This window comes from Peromyscus californicus, unplaced genomic scaffold (genome assembly GCF_007827085.1).
Source record: "Peromyscus californicus insignis strain IS unplaced genomic scaffold, ASM782708v3 Scaffold_19__1_contigs__length_69161282, whole genome shotgun sequence".
NCBI lineage: Eukaryota > Metazoa > Chordata > Mammalia > Rodentia > Cricetidae > Peromyscus > Peromyscus californicus.
Genome location: NW_026294491.1, coordinates 65,837,068 through 65,852,252, shown reverse-complemented (window position 1 = coordinate 65,852,252; position 15,185 = coordinate 65,837,068). Strand labels below are relative to the sequence as shown.

Genomic DNA, 15,185 nt, shown 5'->3' with positions numbered 1-15,185 from the left:
GGAAATGGGGTTTTCAGTCTAAGCAGCTCCACTCAGTACCATCTTCACCACCACAGCCCAAGAAATGCATGATTTGGCTTTAAAAAGAGAGCATGACTTAAATTCAATTATTGGTCAGTTCTTTTATAATGCCTCATCACCAAGCAGTGACGACAGACACCACTAAATATGTGTGAAGCTACATATTTCTGTTCAAGTTTTCTTGGGCTTTTACACAGAGCTTTCCTTAACTATCGGCATTTTCACATATTACAAAAACCTCAAAGCACAAGCTACGACCCCTTGTCTCTCCTCTTCTGATTCACACCTCTTGTTTTCTCAGGTCAAGACCTTACAATAAGGCCCTTGCTCTCTCCAGGCAAGAAGGACTCAGGCAATTGTAGTATTTTCCTCTTACTAAGTCAGCAAGTAAATCATGTTCTTGTGGACAAAAGAGGCAAAATGCACTGAGTATATTAGATGAGAAAAACTTTTAAAATCATGATTTAGGCTGGCAAAAAGGAGTTTAGAAAACACAGTATCAAAATTGTCCAGATCCTCTTTGATGGGCTGGCATACAGAAATAGGAAGAGAGGAAATACTGTAGGTCTTGGGTTAAGAGTAACTCCTGCCATAGCCACCTGACTTCTATTGTAGGAAAGCAGTAATTGGTGAGACTTAATGGCTGTGGTTACATATTCTGAAATATACAATTTATAGAACTTTCACATTTTGAATTCTTTTCAGTTATTTAGAAATGTACAAACCATTCTTAGTCTGCAGACTATCATAAAATGGCTTTCTGATTTCTCCTCTAAATAACATGTGATATTCACCTAAAAGTATTCAGGACAATACAGATTTGATATGCTATGTGAAAAATCAAATACATTGACTATTTTTAAGAGGAACACCTGTTAAGGAATTTTCAGGTAAAAGAAAAGTCTATGGAGATATAAAGAAGTCTAAAATACAACAACAGAAATCAATGGGTGTCATTCCAGTTCTGCCTAACTACAGTCAAGTATTTCTATTCACAGAGACAGATTTAGTCTATCTTGTTTTGGCCTGAGATAAGTGACATAAATGCTAAAATTATTCCATGTTTTCATGCTTCATAATGACATAAATAAAAGCCCCAGCTGACCTCTTTCCAGTGTATAAATATAATTATTATAAAGACAATTAGAAAGATCCACATTGATTTAAAAATAATTAAGAATTTCTATAAATAAATGAAGAGCCTCCTACTTAAAACTTCCACGTAAAATGTAACACTCAGCCCTAAATATTCAATAGAGAAGTATATACTTTAACTCAAACCTTAAGTTATTTTTAAATTAATCAGTATAAATAAACAAAAAATAAAGATTAACCAGTAATGAAACTTACAGAATTAAACTCAACTCTTACTACGTCATAGTATCTCCCACTGAGTTCATGTAAAATCAACCTTCTCATTGTTGAGGATTTGGAGGGAGAGGAGCATAGTTACCTCACAGCAAACTAGAGGGCCAAGAGTGAAAACGCTGTTCAGCAGAGCACTGTGGGCTGGGCAGATGGCTCAGCGGGCCAAGTGCTTTCACAGAAGCATGGAGCCCTGAGTCTGGTTACTAGACTCACCACAAAGGGTAAGTGCAGTGGCGCTTGTAATCCTAGGCAGAGCCAGGCAGATCCCTGGAGCCCACAGGCTGGCCAGCACAGCCAAACAGGTGAGCACTTGTCTTAAAAGAAAAAGTGAAGAACAGTGAGCAAGACACCTGACGCTGGCTTTTACACGCACGCCCACTCAAGTGCACAAGCAGCTACGCACATGTACATTAGCACACACACAACCTCCTCACCAAATAGTAACACTCCATTCCAGCACTCAGGGCTAGATTAGGAAGACTGACACGGTTTATGGCCAACAAAGGCTACAGTGTGAGACCCTGTCTAAGAAGAAAGAAAACAGCAGAGTTGATGGCCTCCCCAGTGGGGAGCAGGCAGGATGCACAGGGATGCACCAGGCATGCAGTCTTAAATCCGGAGAGACGGAGACGAGGAACTGATGGGTAATGCTGGCACTGGCTGGTTTTGCATGTCAGGTGACACAAGCTGGAGTCATCAGGGAGGAAGGAGCCTCAGCTGAGGACACGCCTCCAGGAGATCTGGCTCTAAGGCATTTTCTCATATAGTGATCTATGGGGAAGGGCCCAGCCCATGGTGAGTAATGCCATCCCTGGACTGGTGTCCTGGGTTCTAAAAGAAAGCAGGCTGAACAACACAGTAAGCCGCTCCCCTTCATGGCCTCTCCATCAGCTCCTGCCTCTGGGATCCTGCCCTGTTTGAGTTCCTGTCCTGACTTCCTTCAGGGATGAATAGCAATGCTGAAGTGTAAGCCAAATAAACCCTTTCCTCCCCAACTTGCTTTTGGGTCATGGTGTTTCTTAACAGCAGTAGAAATCCTAACTAAGGCAATGCTTAATTTGCTTTTCTTATGGACTAAGGTCAAAAGTAGCATACCAACAAAATGAGGGCTTCCAAGGTTTATCAAAATATCCATTGTTATTTACAAGAATACACCTGTTTGGGTGGTAAAAGTCAGTCTCTCAAAAGAGCTATGGAAAGATACTTAGCAACATTTGCCTGAGTTCATTCATGACTAAGTCCCAAGATAGAAAATTAAGTGTATGCTACTATTCAGGAAAAGATAACAAATGATGGTCCAAGAAAGTGTTTACAATTACATTTACTTGAAAACAATACTGAAATATATGATCTGCCATATAAACTGGATATTTCAAAAGCTTCATTTTTATGGAGTAGACTCCATGCAAATTATTCCATTTCTTAGACTACTGTCTTCTAAAATGTGTATTCACACCTAAGATGTTTCTGTTACAAATATTGACAAACTCACTGCTGCATCTACAAACAAATCCTTGCATTACAATTAAAAATGTGTGTGTTTGAGAGAGAGTGTGTGTAAGGAGAGAGCGGGCGTATACATGCATGCGATGTGGCTAACCTTCAATGTCTTTTCTCAGGATCCTTCCACCTTGGAAGATCCAAGCAAAAACATGGCTTTTCATTGGCTTGAAGTGCACCCTACTAGACTAGGCTGGCTGTTCCCCTCACTGCTGGGTTGCAAGCGCACTCCCATTGCACCTCGCTTTTAAAATCTGGGTTATGACACACAAACTCAGGCTTCACGCTCACACAGCGAGTACTTTACCGACTGGGCCATCTCCCATCCTCTCAGCAACAATCCTCTGTCACTTCACTCTAGCACTGCTTTTCTAAATAGATGATCACATGCTTCACGAAATGACACAGAAATAGTGGGTCCTACATTTCTAAAGTCAGGGAATGATATGACATCCCTAAGAAATAAAATTACACATTTTGACACAATGACATATTAAACAGTTCATCCAAAGGATAACTCTTGGTCAAAAGAAAAGTATTTTTATGAAGACATTTATGTGTGTAATTCTTACTCAGTAACCGAAAGCCACACTTAGAAGCCAGCACTGGGAAAATACTGTTGGGAATCAAATATCACCATTAACAGTCTGGAGAGCATCCTGAATCCCACCCAAACCAGGAGAGCCAACAGCAGGCTAGGGGAGCAGGAAGGTGCTTTCTGGTTTACCATGAACCTCACCTGACATTTCCAGGGTTCCTAACACAGGCCCCTGATGCATAAGCTGATCCAGCCACCCAAGAGCCAAAACACAGATCAGAAGATGAAAACAACATGACTCCCTGGTAGGAACAAGGTAGCCAGGCGGCACCCTCAAACAAAGGGGGAATCAGGCTGAGTGCTACAGTGAATTAAGAAACAGCACCAAGTTGCTGCTTCATTTTTGTCATTTGAAATTATCTGGAACTTGCAAACTGCACAAAATATACAAATTACTATATGACAAAAGGCAACTGGGTTCTGTGATTCTTTGAAAAGAATTCCCACAAACAGAAGCCACACAATCCACAAAACAGTTTGAAGAGACAAAGCCACCATTGCAGTAACGACACACCTTAGATATCGCAGAGTCCAGATGCTATGCAAACCGTACAGGGACTGTCATGTTTGCTGGTTGCTTCAATATCAAAGTCAAGGGTTCTGGTGCTGGAGATATTTAACGACTAGAATATATACATGAGGTACATGTCTTGTTATCCCCACCACCATCTTCCTTTACTCTTGGGAATTATGAAATTTAATATAAATTACTTACCCAGATACAACAAACAGATGCCACTTTTCCAAGACACTGGAAGAAAAATATTATTCATCCGACAACAATCAAGACAGAGAGAGTAATCCGGCCTATTTCTTTCTCGGTGATCATAAAACAAGCCTTTTAGCTTGCTTACATCTTCTCACATTCTACTTCTTGCTCTTTCTTCTGGCTCCTCTCTGGAATGCCAAAACCTTTTTCTTTTAATTATGTATAGAGTGCTCTGCCTACATGTATGCCTACACACCAGAAGAGGGCACCACATCTCATTATAGATAGTTGTGAGCCACCATGTGGTTGCTGAAAATTGAACTCATGACCTCTGAAAGAGCAGCCAGTACTCTTAACTTCTGACCTATTTCTCCAGCCCCATCCAAACCTTTTTCTAGGTGATATTTCAGGAAGGAGGTCTTTAGGGTAATGTAGAAAATGGGCTGTGGTGTGGAAGGGAAGGCCAAAAGGCTCAGTGGCCTTAATGATTCCAGAAGTGTAATGGGACAATGCAAAGGAGTCCTTTCTCATGCAGGTTGCTCTATACAGCATGCTTTTTGGAAAAGGGCAGGGGAAGCTTCTTATCCACTCAAAGGATGTGATACAGATCTTAAGCAACTAAACACACACACACAAAATGCTCAGTTTCCTAGATGTTTACTCACTTAGGATCTGACCAAAATGATAAACTTGAAAGTCAGGATTTGTGAGAAAACCTCTTCCAAATTATTTTATACCAAAGTTCCAGAGATTTACCAATTAGGGTGGAAATTTCCCTTCACCTAACCAAGGCAGGGCAAAAGTTTGGAGTTCTTAGATAAGAAGAGGACAGAAGTAGAGGTGCCCCCACATCTCCTGTGGTCAGGTCAGGGTAACTTCTGAGGCAGCTAGAAGGTCCTCCTAAGTCCCTCCACATGGCGAGGCTCCAGGCTGACGGGGGAGGGGGAAGTGCTAGTACGACTCAGATCGGCATGGTGGGCATGAACAAAACAGAAGGCACAGACAACCATGCCTGCCTCTGCAGAGACCCAGTGGCACTCTGGAGCAACAGAGAGAACCGGGAAAGGCGAGACTGAGCAGTGCTGCTGAACAGCTAAGCGCTGTGCACTCTAAACAAGCCAGGCAGCTAAACAGACTGAAAACCTAAGGACGTGCACTGCCCCGAGAAATGGAGGACAGATACGTTTTCTTTTTCTCCTGGGCTGAGGATTAAGTCCTCAGACTCTGTCACTCAGGAGAATGTGGCAAACAGCTGCACTAGAATGATGACTGCAGGAGGAGAGGGGAGCAGTGCTCTCTCCTACACTCGATTCAGTGTGCTCAGACTCCAGTGTGGACCACACAGTTCACTGGATAAACCAGGCAAGGAAGCTAAACACATTCTCACAGCTTCACAAATAACCAGTGTACATGCCTGACCAAAAGAAATATGTGTATTGTGATGTACAGAAGTACAGAATTACAGACATACATGAAGTCCCATTTTAAATACAATCTCTTACAGGGATCCTTGACAGAGAAAATAACGTGGTAAACAACTCAAAGGCACCTCAACCCGCAGACACAACACCAATACAAAACTCTTCTAGGGGGCTGGAGAGATGGCATTGAAGAGCACTGGTTACTCTCACAGAGGACGTGGGTTCATTTCTCAGCACCGACATGGTGGCTCAAAACCATCTGTAACTCCACAGGGGCTCTGAAACCATGTTCTGACCTCCACCAGCACCAAGCATGCATGTGACACACACATACACATGCAAGCAAAACATTTACTCACTAAAAAGATAAAATGAATAACCATTACAAACAACAACAAAAACACTTCACAAAGGCCGAGGGCTGAGGGGTAGTGGACATCCTGGGAGCCCGGCAGCACCTTTCCTGGAAGTCCGAACACGCCGTGCAGCGTTTCCCTTTGTTCCTGCAACCGTGTCCACCAATGAAACAGACTCAAGAACAAGGGAAAAGGTGGACAGAGATGCAAAGAGAAGTTCATGTGGGACCAAGGAAAGCTATGGAAGATGACCAGATGCTGAAAGGAAAAACGTCAGCTCATTTCCCAATGACGCCACTTCTCCACTGCAGGAAACCCCAACAATCAGGGCACTGTAAATTGGTCTGTCAAGGACACGGTTAAAGGCATAAACAGCAATGGGAAGCCAGCCCCAAGATACTAAAGCTGCTCAGAAACTGCTTTCTAGGAAGAAATGGCCTCCTATAGACAACATCATCGGGCTGGTTTGTTCCCAAAATTTGTGTCCTTCTTGGGCAGAACTGTCCCATTCAGTTTGAATCTGCTTGGGCGCTTACTAACATTGCTTCTGGAACATCCAAACAGACCAGGGCTGTGGTGGATGAGGTTCTATCCCAGCACTCATTTCTCTTGGCATCAGTGACCAAAGTGTATTGGCTCTTGGAAAGATTGCAGGTTTCTGAGAAATAGATATCAAATATGGTACAGCTGACCAACTGTGGGCTCTTCTTGCAGTTCCTGATCTGCATCCTTGGCATGTGGCTACTTATGTAATCTTACCTGGACACTTCCAATCTGCCGTTGAGCAGATTCTTCCTACTCTAGTTCATCTTCAGCATCACAAGGATCCAGAAGAATCAGCAGATCTCTGCTGGGTTATTTCCTACTTGACTGACATTTCTTTTCCAACTTGACTGACAATCATTGAAATGGTTGTGAACACAGGAGTTGTGCACAACTTGTGAAGCTTCTAGGAGTTACTGAATTGCCAACCGTGACTCCTGCACTAAGAGCCTGGGGGAATATTGTCACTGGAACAGATGAGCAGACTCTGATTGTGACAGATTCAGGAGTACTTGCAGTCTTTCCCAGACTGCTAACAAACTCAAAAACTAATATTCAGAAGGAGGCCACATGGACAATGTCAAACATCACAGCCAGGACCAGATACACAAGTTGTGAGTCATGGCTTAGTCTCATTTCTTGTTGGTGTCCTCTCTAAGGTGGACTTTAAGACACAGAAGAAAGCTGTGTGGCTGTAACCAACTATAACCATGGTGGGACTGTTGAACAGATTATGTATCTTGTTCACTGTGGCATTAAAGAACCTTTGATGAACCTCGTAAGTGCAAAAGATACCAAAATTATTCTGGTTATTCTTGATGCCATTTCTAATATCTTTCAGGCTGCTGAGAAACAGTGAGACAGTGAAACTCAGAATAATGAAGAGAGTAGAGGGTTGAACAAAATTGAAAAGCCCTGAAAATGAGTCTACAGACAAGGCCTCATTAAGCTTTATTGAGAAGTACTTTTCAGTGGAGGAGGAGGAGGATCAAAATGTGGTGCCAGAAACGACCTGGGAAGGCGTGGCCTTCCAAGCTCAGGATGGGGCTCCTGGGACTTTTAACTTCTAACGTCCAGCTGAGGACATGTGCTGTGTCTCTTATAGATTTCTCTTACTGTTCTCTAAGAACTCTTTAAATGTGGTTTGCTACTGTAGCATTTTTACAAAGAAACTATACTTGAACAGTTGTAAACTGTACATACTTTGTCTGAGTTTCATATTTCTACATAGAATTTCATATCCTGCAATGTCCTGTAAATAAAGATTAAGTTCCATTCTTCTTTACAAAAACAAAAGCACTTCTAAGAAAGACTATGGGAGCTAAGCTTTGAAGGAATGAAGGGAGAACAGCATCTAACACTCAGTGTGTGGTTTGACGGCCCCCGACTTGAGTCTCCCTCCGCCTGGGGCACAGGAAGAAGAGAAGACTTCTGCACTACCAGTGCCCTTCTCCTAAGTTCATTCCTGGAGCTCAGGTTCCGGATAGATTGCGTGTGCGTGTGTGTGTGCATGTCCTCAGATACAGACCTAACAACAGTCATGTAAATGAAATGTTTGAAAAAATAAGTAATCCTTCTCTGGCCCTTTAGAAAGTAATACCAAGGTTCTAAACACAGCAAAGCTACAGAGACCCTATCAAAGTCAAGGCCTCACATCACGGATTCTTGTGACAGTCCTGGTACCAATGATATATCCCAAGAAGTAGAAATGTGTCAAAAAAGGCTCCAGCTTGCCACTCACAGATATGACTGGGCAGCACCATGCCTATCAATTACTAGGTTCCTTACACATTTTGAATGATGTTGTCATGTTGGACAATACACTGTCTTGCTTCACACAGGTTGAGTATCTCTCACCCAAAATGTCTAAAAACCATAATTATGTACACTTCACTAGTTGAGCATCCCCAATTTAAGAATCCCAAATCTGCAACACTCCAAATCTGGACTTTCATATTAGGGAAGCTCTATAGCACTGATCACATGGTCACATCTGATGAAACCATCTGACAACATGCCGATTCCCTTAATGGTGACAAAGACTGGACTTAAACGATAAGAACAGCTGAACGGCTGTGCTGGCTCATTTTATGTCACTATGACACAAGCTAGAGTCATTTGGTCAAAGGTTCCCTCAATTAAGGACATGACCCCATCAGGTACATTTTCTTGATTGGTGACTGACGTGAGAGAGCCTATCTCTTTGTGGGCAGTGCTACTCCTGGGCTGGCTGGCTGACTAAGCCATGAGGAACAAGACAGTAAGCAGTGTTGCTCCATGGCTTCTGCTTCAGTTCCTGCCTCCAGGTTCCTGTCCTATCTTCCTTGGATGAAATAATCCCCTGCCTCCCCAACCTACTTGTGGCCATGGTGTTTTATCACAGCAATAAAAATCCTAACCAAGAAACTGGTACCAGGTCATGAGGTATTACTGTGACAGACTTGAACATGTGTTTTGGGAGAATTGTGGTAGCATTTGAACTTTGGGCTGGGAAAGCCATTGAGTGTTCAGAGATCAGTGTGAGCTCTTGGAAGATAAGAGTGTTGAGAGAAATGTAGACAATAGAGACCTGGATTGTGAAATTTCAGAGGCAAGTTCTGAGAGTTTCTTAAAGACTCTATTGAGGCTGTCCAATATTCTGAATTAAAAGCTACTAAAATGAAATCTTTGTTTTGCTGGGACAATCTATTGGTCAGCCAGGGCTGAAGAATCATCTGTGATTAAGAAGAGACCAGCATCATTGAGGTGAAACCTGGGATGTGTTTCATCAGGGTCAGCACACAGAGCTATGGTCCAGAGGGGGCCAAGGCTGTACTTCGTGCTGGCAGCTGAAACTGGTAATGTGTACAAGGCTCCCAGGTAGTACTGGTTTTGAAGGTATGACGAGGTCATAGAGAGCAGCCGAGTGTGGCCTGTGAGAAGCCAGGGCAGGACACTGGTGAGGGTGCAGCCAGAGGAGCTGTGAAAATTTCAGGATTGAAGGGGTCACGGGGAGAGGCTGAGGCTTGGCAGCTTATGGCAGCTTAGAATCCCTGAAGCCAGAAGGTCACTGGTGAAGGTGCAACCTAATTAGGATGGAAACCCCCATCATCTAGAGATTCCAAGACCACTGGACCAGGAACAGCAGCAGCCATGAAGTGGAGCTGGCTTGAGTCTAGAAGACAAGTTGTCTGGGCTGCAGACAGCAGTGGAGAAATGGAACACGGAAGGGACTCAGGTGTAGGCGAGCACTGGATCTTGTATATTCTCGAACTTTGACTTTGCTATGATTTGATTATAACTGTCACCAGGTTCGGGCAAGCACTGGATCTTGTATATTCTCGAACTTTGACTTTGCTATGATTTGATTATAACAGTGACCAAGTTCTTCCCTCTTGAAGAAAGTATTTGACTTATTTTCTATTTTATAGTGCTCACAGTCGAGACATTTGAACTTTTAAAGAGACTGGAGTTTTGAGAAGACTGGCTATTTTAGAGACTTGAACATTTTGGAGAGGCTTTGAAAGATGAAAGCCACTTTGAATGTTTTAAAAAGATGAAATTTTAAAGATGGTGAGACTTTCAAAGTTTGCAGTATGTTTATATTGTGATATTGATATTAATATAACATCTTGGGGACAATGAGCTAAGAAAGGCTATGGTTTAACAATGATGTGCTTGTATATCAAGGTGACAAGAGATCTATTATGCTGGCTAGTTTTATGTCAACTTGACACAAGAGAGAATCATTTTGGGAAAGGAAACTTCGATGAAGAAAATGCCCCTCCCAAGTTGGCCTGTGGGTAAGCCTGTAGGACTTTTTTTATTGATGTGGAAGGGTCCAGCTCACTTCGAGTGGTACCACCACTGGGCTGGTGGTCCTGGGTGCTATAGGAAAGCAGGTTGACCAAACGATGAGGAGCAAGCCAGTAAGCCATCACCCTCCATGGCTTATGCTTCAGCTCCTGCCCCTGGGTTCCTATCCAAACTTCCCTGGATGATGGACTACAAACTGTTAAGATGAACCCTTTCCTCTCCAAGTTGCTTACGGTCATGGCGTTTATCACAGCAACAGAAAACCCAACAAAGACAATGGTGAAGTCTCTTTTGAGGGGACTGCTGATACTTCCAGTCCCCTTCCCCTAACTGTTCCTGAGTACCTGTGCTGTGATGCACAGGCAGGGATTCCTGTAAATATGTGCTCCTCAATTGTTTCCTTTAAAAATTTTATTCTAAGCCAGGCATTGGTGGCAATTGCCTTTAATCCCAGCACTCAGGAGGCAGAGGCAGGAGGATCTCTGTGAGTTCGAGGCCAGCCTGGTCTACAAAGTCAATTCCAGGACAGCCAGGATTGCTACATGTAGAAACCTTGATTGAAAAAAAAATTCTAAACTTTATTATTAAAAAGGTAGCAAATAAAAAAAAATCATAGCAAAATTAACCACACCCAAAGACTGTGCAATTCACTGAACTGCTATACAGTTACAGAAGCCATTCAGAAGGGAAGCTGTGTAAGTAACAAGGAGGACCCTAAGAGGGACGCATGGATTTTCCTGGGAAGGGGAAGTAGATGAGATCTCCTGGGTAAACTGGGGGCTGAGGGTGGGATGGAGAGATAGATGGGAACATGAGGGATCAGGTTGGGGGCGGCATAGAGGAGGAGAGTAATGAAAGAGATATCTTGATAGAGGGGGCCATTTTCGAGTTAGGGAGAAACCTCATGCCAGGGAAACTCCCAGGAATCCACAAGGATGACCCCAGCTAAGACTCCTGGCAATAGTGGAGAAGTGCCTGAACTGGCCTTCTCCAGACTGGTGACTACCCTAATTGTCATCAGAGATACTCTATCTAGTAACTGATGGAAGCAGATACAGAGATCCACAGCCAAGCACAGGGCCAAGTTCCTGGAGTCCAGGGGAAGAGAGGGAGGAGGGATTATATGAACAAGGTCATGACAGGGGAACCCACAGAGACAGCTGACCTGAGCTAGAGGGAGCTCAGACTCTGGACTGACAGCCAGGGAGCCTGTATGGGACTGACCTGGGCCCTCTGCATGTGTGTGACAGTTGTGTAGCTTGGTCTGTTTGTGGGGCCTCTAGTAGTGGGATCAGGACATGTCCCTGGGGCATGAGCTGGCTTTTAGGAACCTATTCCCCATGCTGGGATGCCTCTGCCCAGCCTTGATGCAAGAGGAGGAGCTTGGTCCTGCCTCAACTTGATATGCCATGCCTTGTTGACTCCCATGGGAGGCCTGCCCCTTTCTGAAAGGAGGAAGAGTGGGTGGGGGGTTAAGCTGGAGGTCAGGGGAGGGAATGGGAAGAGAGGAGGGAGGGGAAACTGTGGCTGGTATTTAAAATAAATAAAAACATAATAGTGAATGGAAGCTGTGAAGCCTCACTGTTGTAGAATATTATTTTAAGGTGTTTTACTTTGTTGCATTGATTTAACTCTGTGAAGCTGTGTTACTGTGTCTGTCTACAACACCTGATGGTCTAATAAAGAACTGAATGGCCAATAGCAAGGCAGGAGAAAGGATAGACAAGACCAGCAGACAGAGAGTATATATAGAAGGAGAAACGTGGGAGAAAAAGGAGTAGCCAGAGAAGGAGGACTCCAAGGGCCAGTCACCTAGCTACACAGCCAGCCACAAAGTAAGAGTAAGATTTACAGAAGTAAGAGAATGGGAAAAGTCCAGAGGCAAAAGCTAGCTGGGTTAAAGATAAGAAAAGCTGGCAAGAAACAAGCCAAGCTAAGGCCGGGCATTCATAATTAAGAATAAGCCTCTGGACCAGGCAGTGGAAGCACATGCCTTTAATCCCAGCAATTGGGAAGCAGAGGCAGGTGGATGTCTGTGAGTTTGAGGCCAGCCTGGTCTACACAACAAGTTCCAGGACAGGCTACAAAGCTACACAGAGAAACCCTGTCTCGAAAAATCGAAAAAAAAAAAGCTTCCGTGTGTGATTTATTTGGGAGCTGGGTGGCAGGCCCCCCAAAAGAGAGAGAGAGAAAAAAACAATACTTCATATTGGATTTTATTCTTTCATTATCAAATATATTTTATATACTTATCTGCTACCAAAAATGAAAAATCTAAAAGAGTTAAAACTAGAAAAACAATTAGTTTTGCATCCTCTTTCATAACTCATGCTCATTTGCCTACAATCAGTCCTTCCTTGTCTCCTAATATTTAGCTCTTCTTCCTTCTTCCTTCTCTCTCTCTCTCTCTCTCTCTCTCTCTCTCTCTCTCTCTCTCTCTCTCTCTCTCTCTCTCTGATTTTTTAAGACAGAATTTCTCTGTCTAACAGTCCTGGCTGTCCTAGAATTCACTGGCTTCGAACACACAGAAATCTATCTGCCTCTATCTCCCAAGTGCTGGGATTAAAGGTGTGCAGCTCTTGTTCTCTTTTTTAGGTTAACCTGTATCGTAGGTACATTTGTTTATGTATGTACAAATTATTTGTGTGATTCCGTACATGAGGGAGACCATGTAGTTTTCGTATGATGGTTTCTGTAAAGACACATAAAGCTACAAAACTGGATCAGAAAGAGTCATATAATCACCTGTGTGTGAGCCGTGAAGTTTCCAACGTCCCTGCCCCAGATGGTCATCACACCATCTTATAAACAGCTCTTGCCCACTCTGGAGCAGCTCAGGTGTGCAGCTTTGGGGAACATCACTTGCTGAGCCTCTCCAGCCACAAATTAAACTACAAACTATGGGTTTCTGATCTTTTTGCAAGATGCACTCATATTCCAAATTATCCTTCCTCCACTCCCCCTCTCACCTTTCCCCTCTCTTTAGGTCAATCGTGTTCTAAACACTTAACATTCTATCTTTCTTTTATTCCCATATTTTCAATGTTGATAAAGGCATTTCCTCTACTTGAAAGCAGCTCTTCAAGATGAGTGACAAAAGGAGTCATGAAGGAGATGAGAATCAGCAGTAGCCTTATTGCAGATCATGTCTTGTTTCAGAGTAGCATGCTGCATTAACTATGAGACGTGACTTATCTCCTCACCAAGTGCTGTGGTAGCAAGAGAAAGCACACAAACCCACATCTGTTGTATAAACAGAAGGCTGCTGCTCTCAGTGCCAACAATCAACAGTTGTGTGAAGAAAAGCCTTCACTTCACATATTTAAAAAAGTTTTTCACACAACATATTGATCATGTTTCTCCTCCCCCATTTCCTCCCAGACCATCCCCCACACTCCTATTCACCCACTTTGTTTTCTTTTCCTCTTTCAAAAAAAGAAACAAAACAAACAAAAACCAGAAATACAAAGAACACTCAATCACCAATGACTTCAGATAGACTTGATCCTGGCCTATTTTCTTTTTTTTAAAATATATTTTTGATTAATTTTTTGAGAATTTATGCATTGTACTTTGATCATATGCACCCCTCTTCCAACTCCCTAAATCCACCACTCACTCCATACCACCAAATTTTGTGTCAGTATATTTTTTAAACACATCCAACCCAATCAGCGTTTGGGCCTATGGCCATCCACTGTGTCATGTTCCACTTACCAGGACCACATGCTTAGAGAAAGCGAACTCTCCCTGTCCTCGGAGCTATCGGTTACCAACAGCTCTTCAGCAGTGGTAAGACTTCGTGACCACCTTCCCCTCTGTGGTAGGAGTTTGTCAATCTTGAGATTGCGACTATCTTGAGCATGATGTCTCAACTACTGTGAGTTCACGTGTGCAACTATCCCGCTGTGTCTGGAGAACGCTGCTCTGTTGTAGACATCTACTGCCTCTGGCTCTTACACTCTTCCTACCTCCTCTTCTGAAATACCCGAGTCTTGGCAGAAGGGGTGTGTTATGGATGTCCCGTTCAGGGCTAAGTACTCTATAGTGTCTTATTCTCTGCACCTTGACAAACTGTGATTCTATGTGATATTCACCATCTCTACAAAAAGAAGCTTCTCTGATGGGTGTTGAGAGATGCACTAATCTGTGACTATAGCAACGACTCATTAGGGGTTGGTTTAATACTAATGTCCATTTAGTACAATAATAGTAGTAAGGGCCCATCCAGCCACAGGTTCCTGGCCCTGAGTATGGTGTGATGCATGGGTTCCATCTTATGAAACCCATCACATCAGAAAGTGTGTGGTTACTGCCATAACCAATTCATGCCTCTACTGCCCTGTGAGCGTGTCCTGTCACACCAGTCGTTGTTGTAGCTTGCAAACTTTGTAGCCAGGTGAAATCTATGACTATTTTCTCTTCTGGCATTAAGAAAGACAGCTAGAGGAGAAAGGGGATTTCTCCACAGTCTATGATTCAAGTGTGTAGTGTTTTACAGCAGGAGCTATACCAGCTACTGCCCACCAGCAGTGAGTAAGCGCCCCCTTTCCTTACATCCATGCCAGCATTGACACTGTTTGCTTTGTGGTTCATAGCCATTCTGACTGGGTAACATAAAATCTCAAAACGTTTTAATTTGCATTTCCCTGATGGATAGGAATGGTGAACAATTTTAAAAAATTACCCAGCTATTTATATTTCATAGTTTGAAACCTCTGTTTAGTTCCAAGCCCATTTTTTGAACTGGGTTGATTGTTCCCTTCATGGTTCTATTTTTTTAATTCTTTGTATACTCTAGATACTAACCTTCTATCAGATGTGTAGCTAATGAAAGTTTTCCTTAATCTAAAAAAAAAAAAATTAAAAATAAC

General features: G+C 43.1%; 1 protein-coding gene and 1 pseudogene across 1 annotated transcript in view; one reads left to right on the top strand and one right to left on the bottom strand.

Moving 5' to 3' along the window:
- Plcl2 (phospholipase C like 2) overlaps positions 1–15,185 on the bottom strand; it is a 191,592-nt gene that overhangs the window by 64,098 nt on the left and 112,309 nt on the right. The gene's annotated exons all lie outside the window — the stretch shown is intronic.
- LOC128115051 (importin subunit alpha-1-like) overlaps positions 1–15,185 on the top strand; it is a 28,590-nt pseudogene extending 13,405 nt beyond the window's left edge.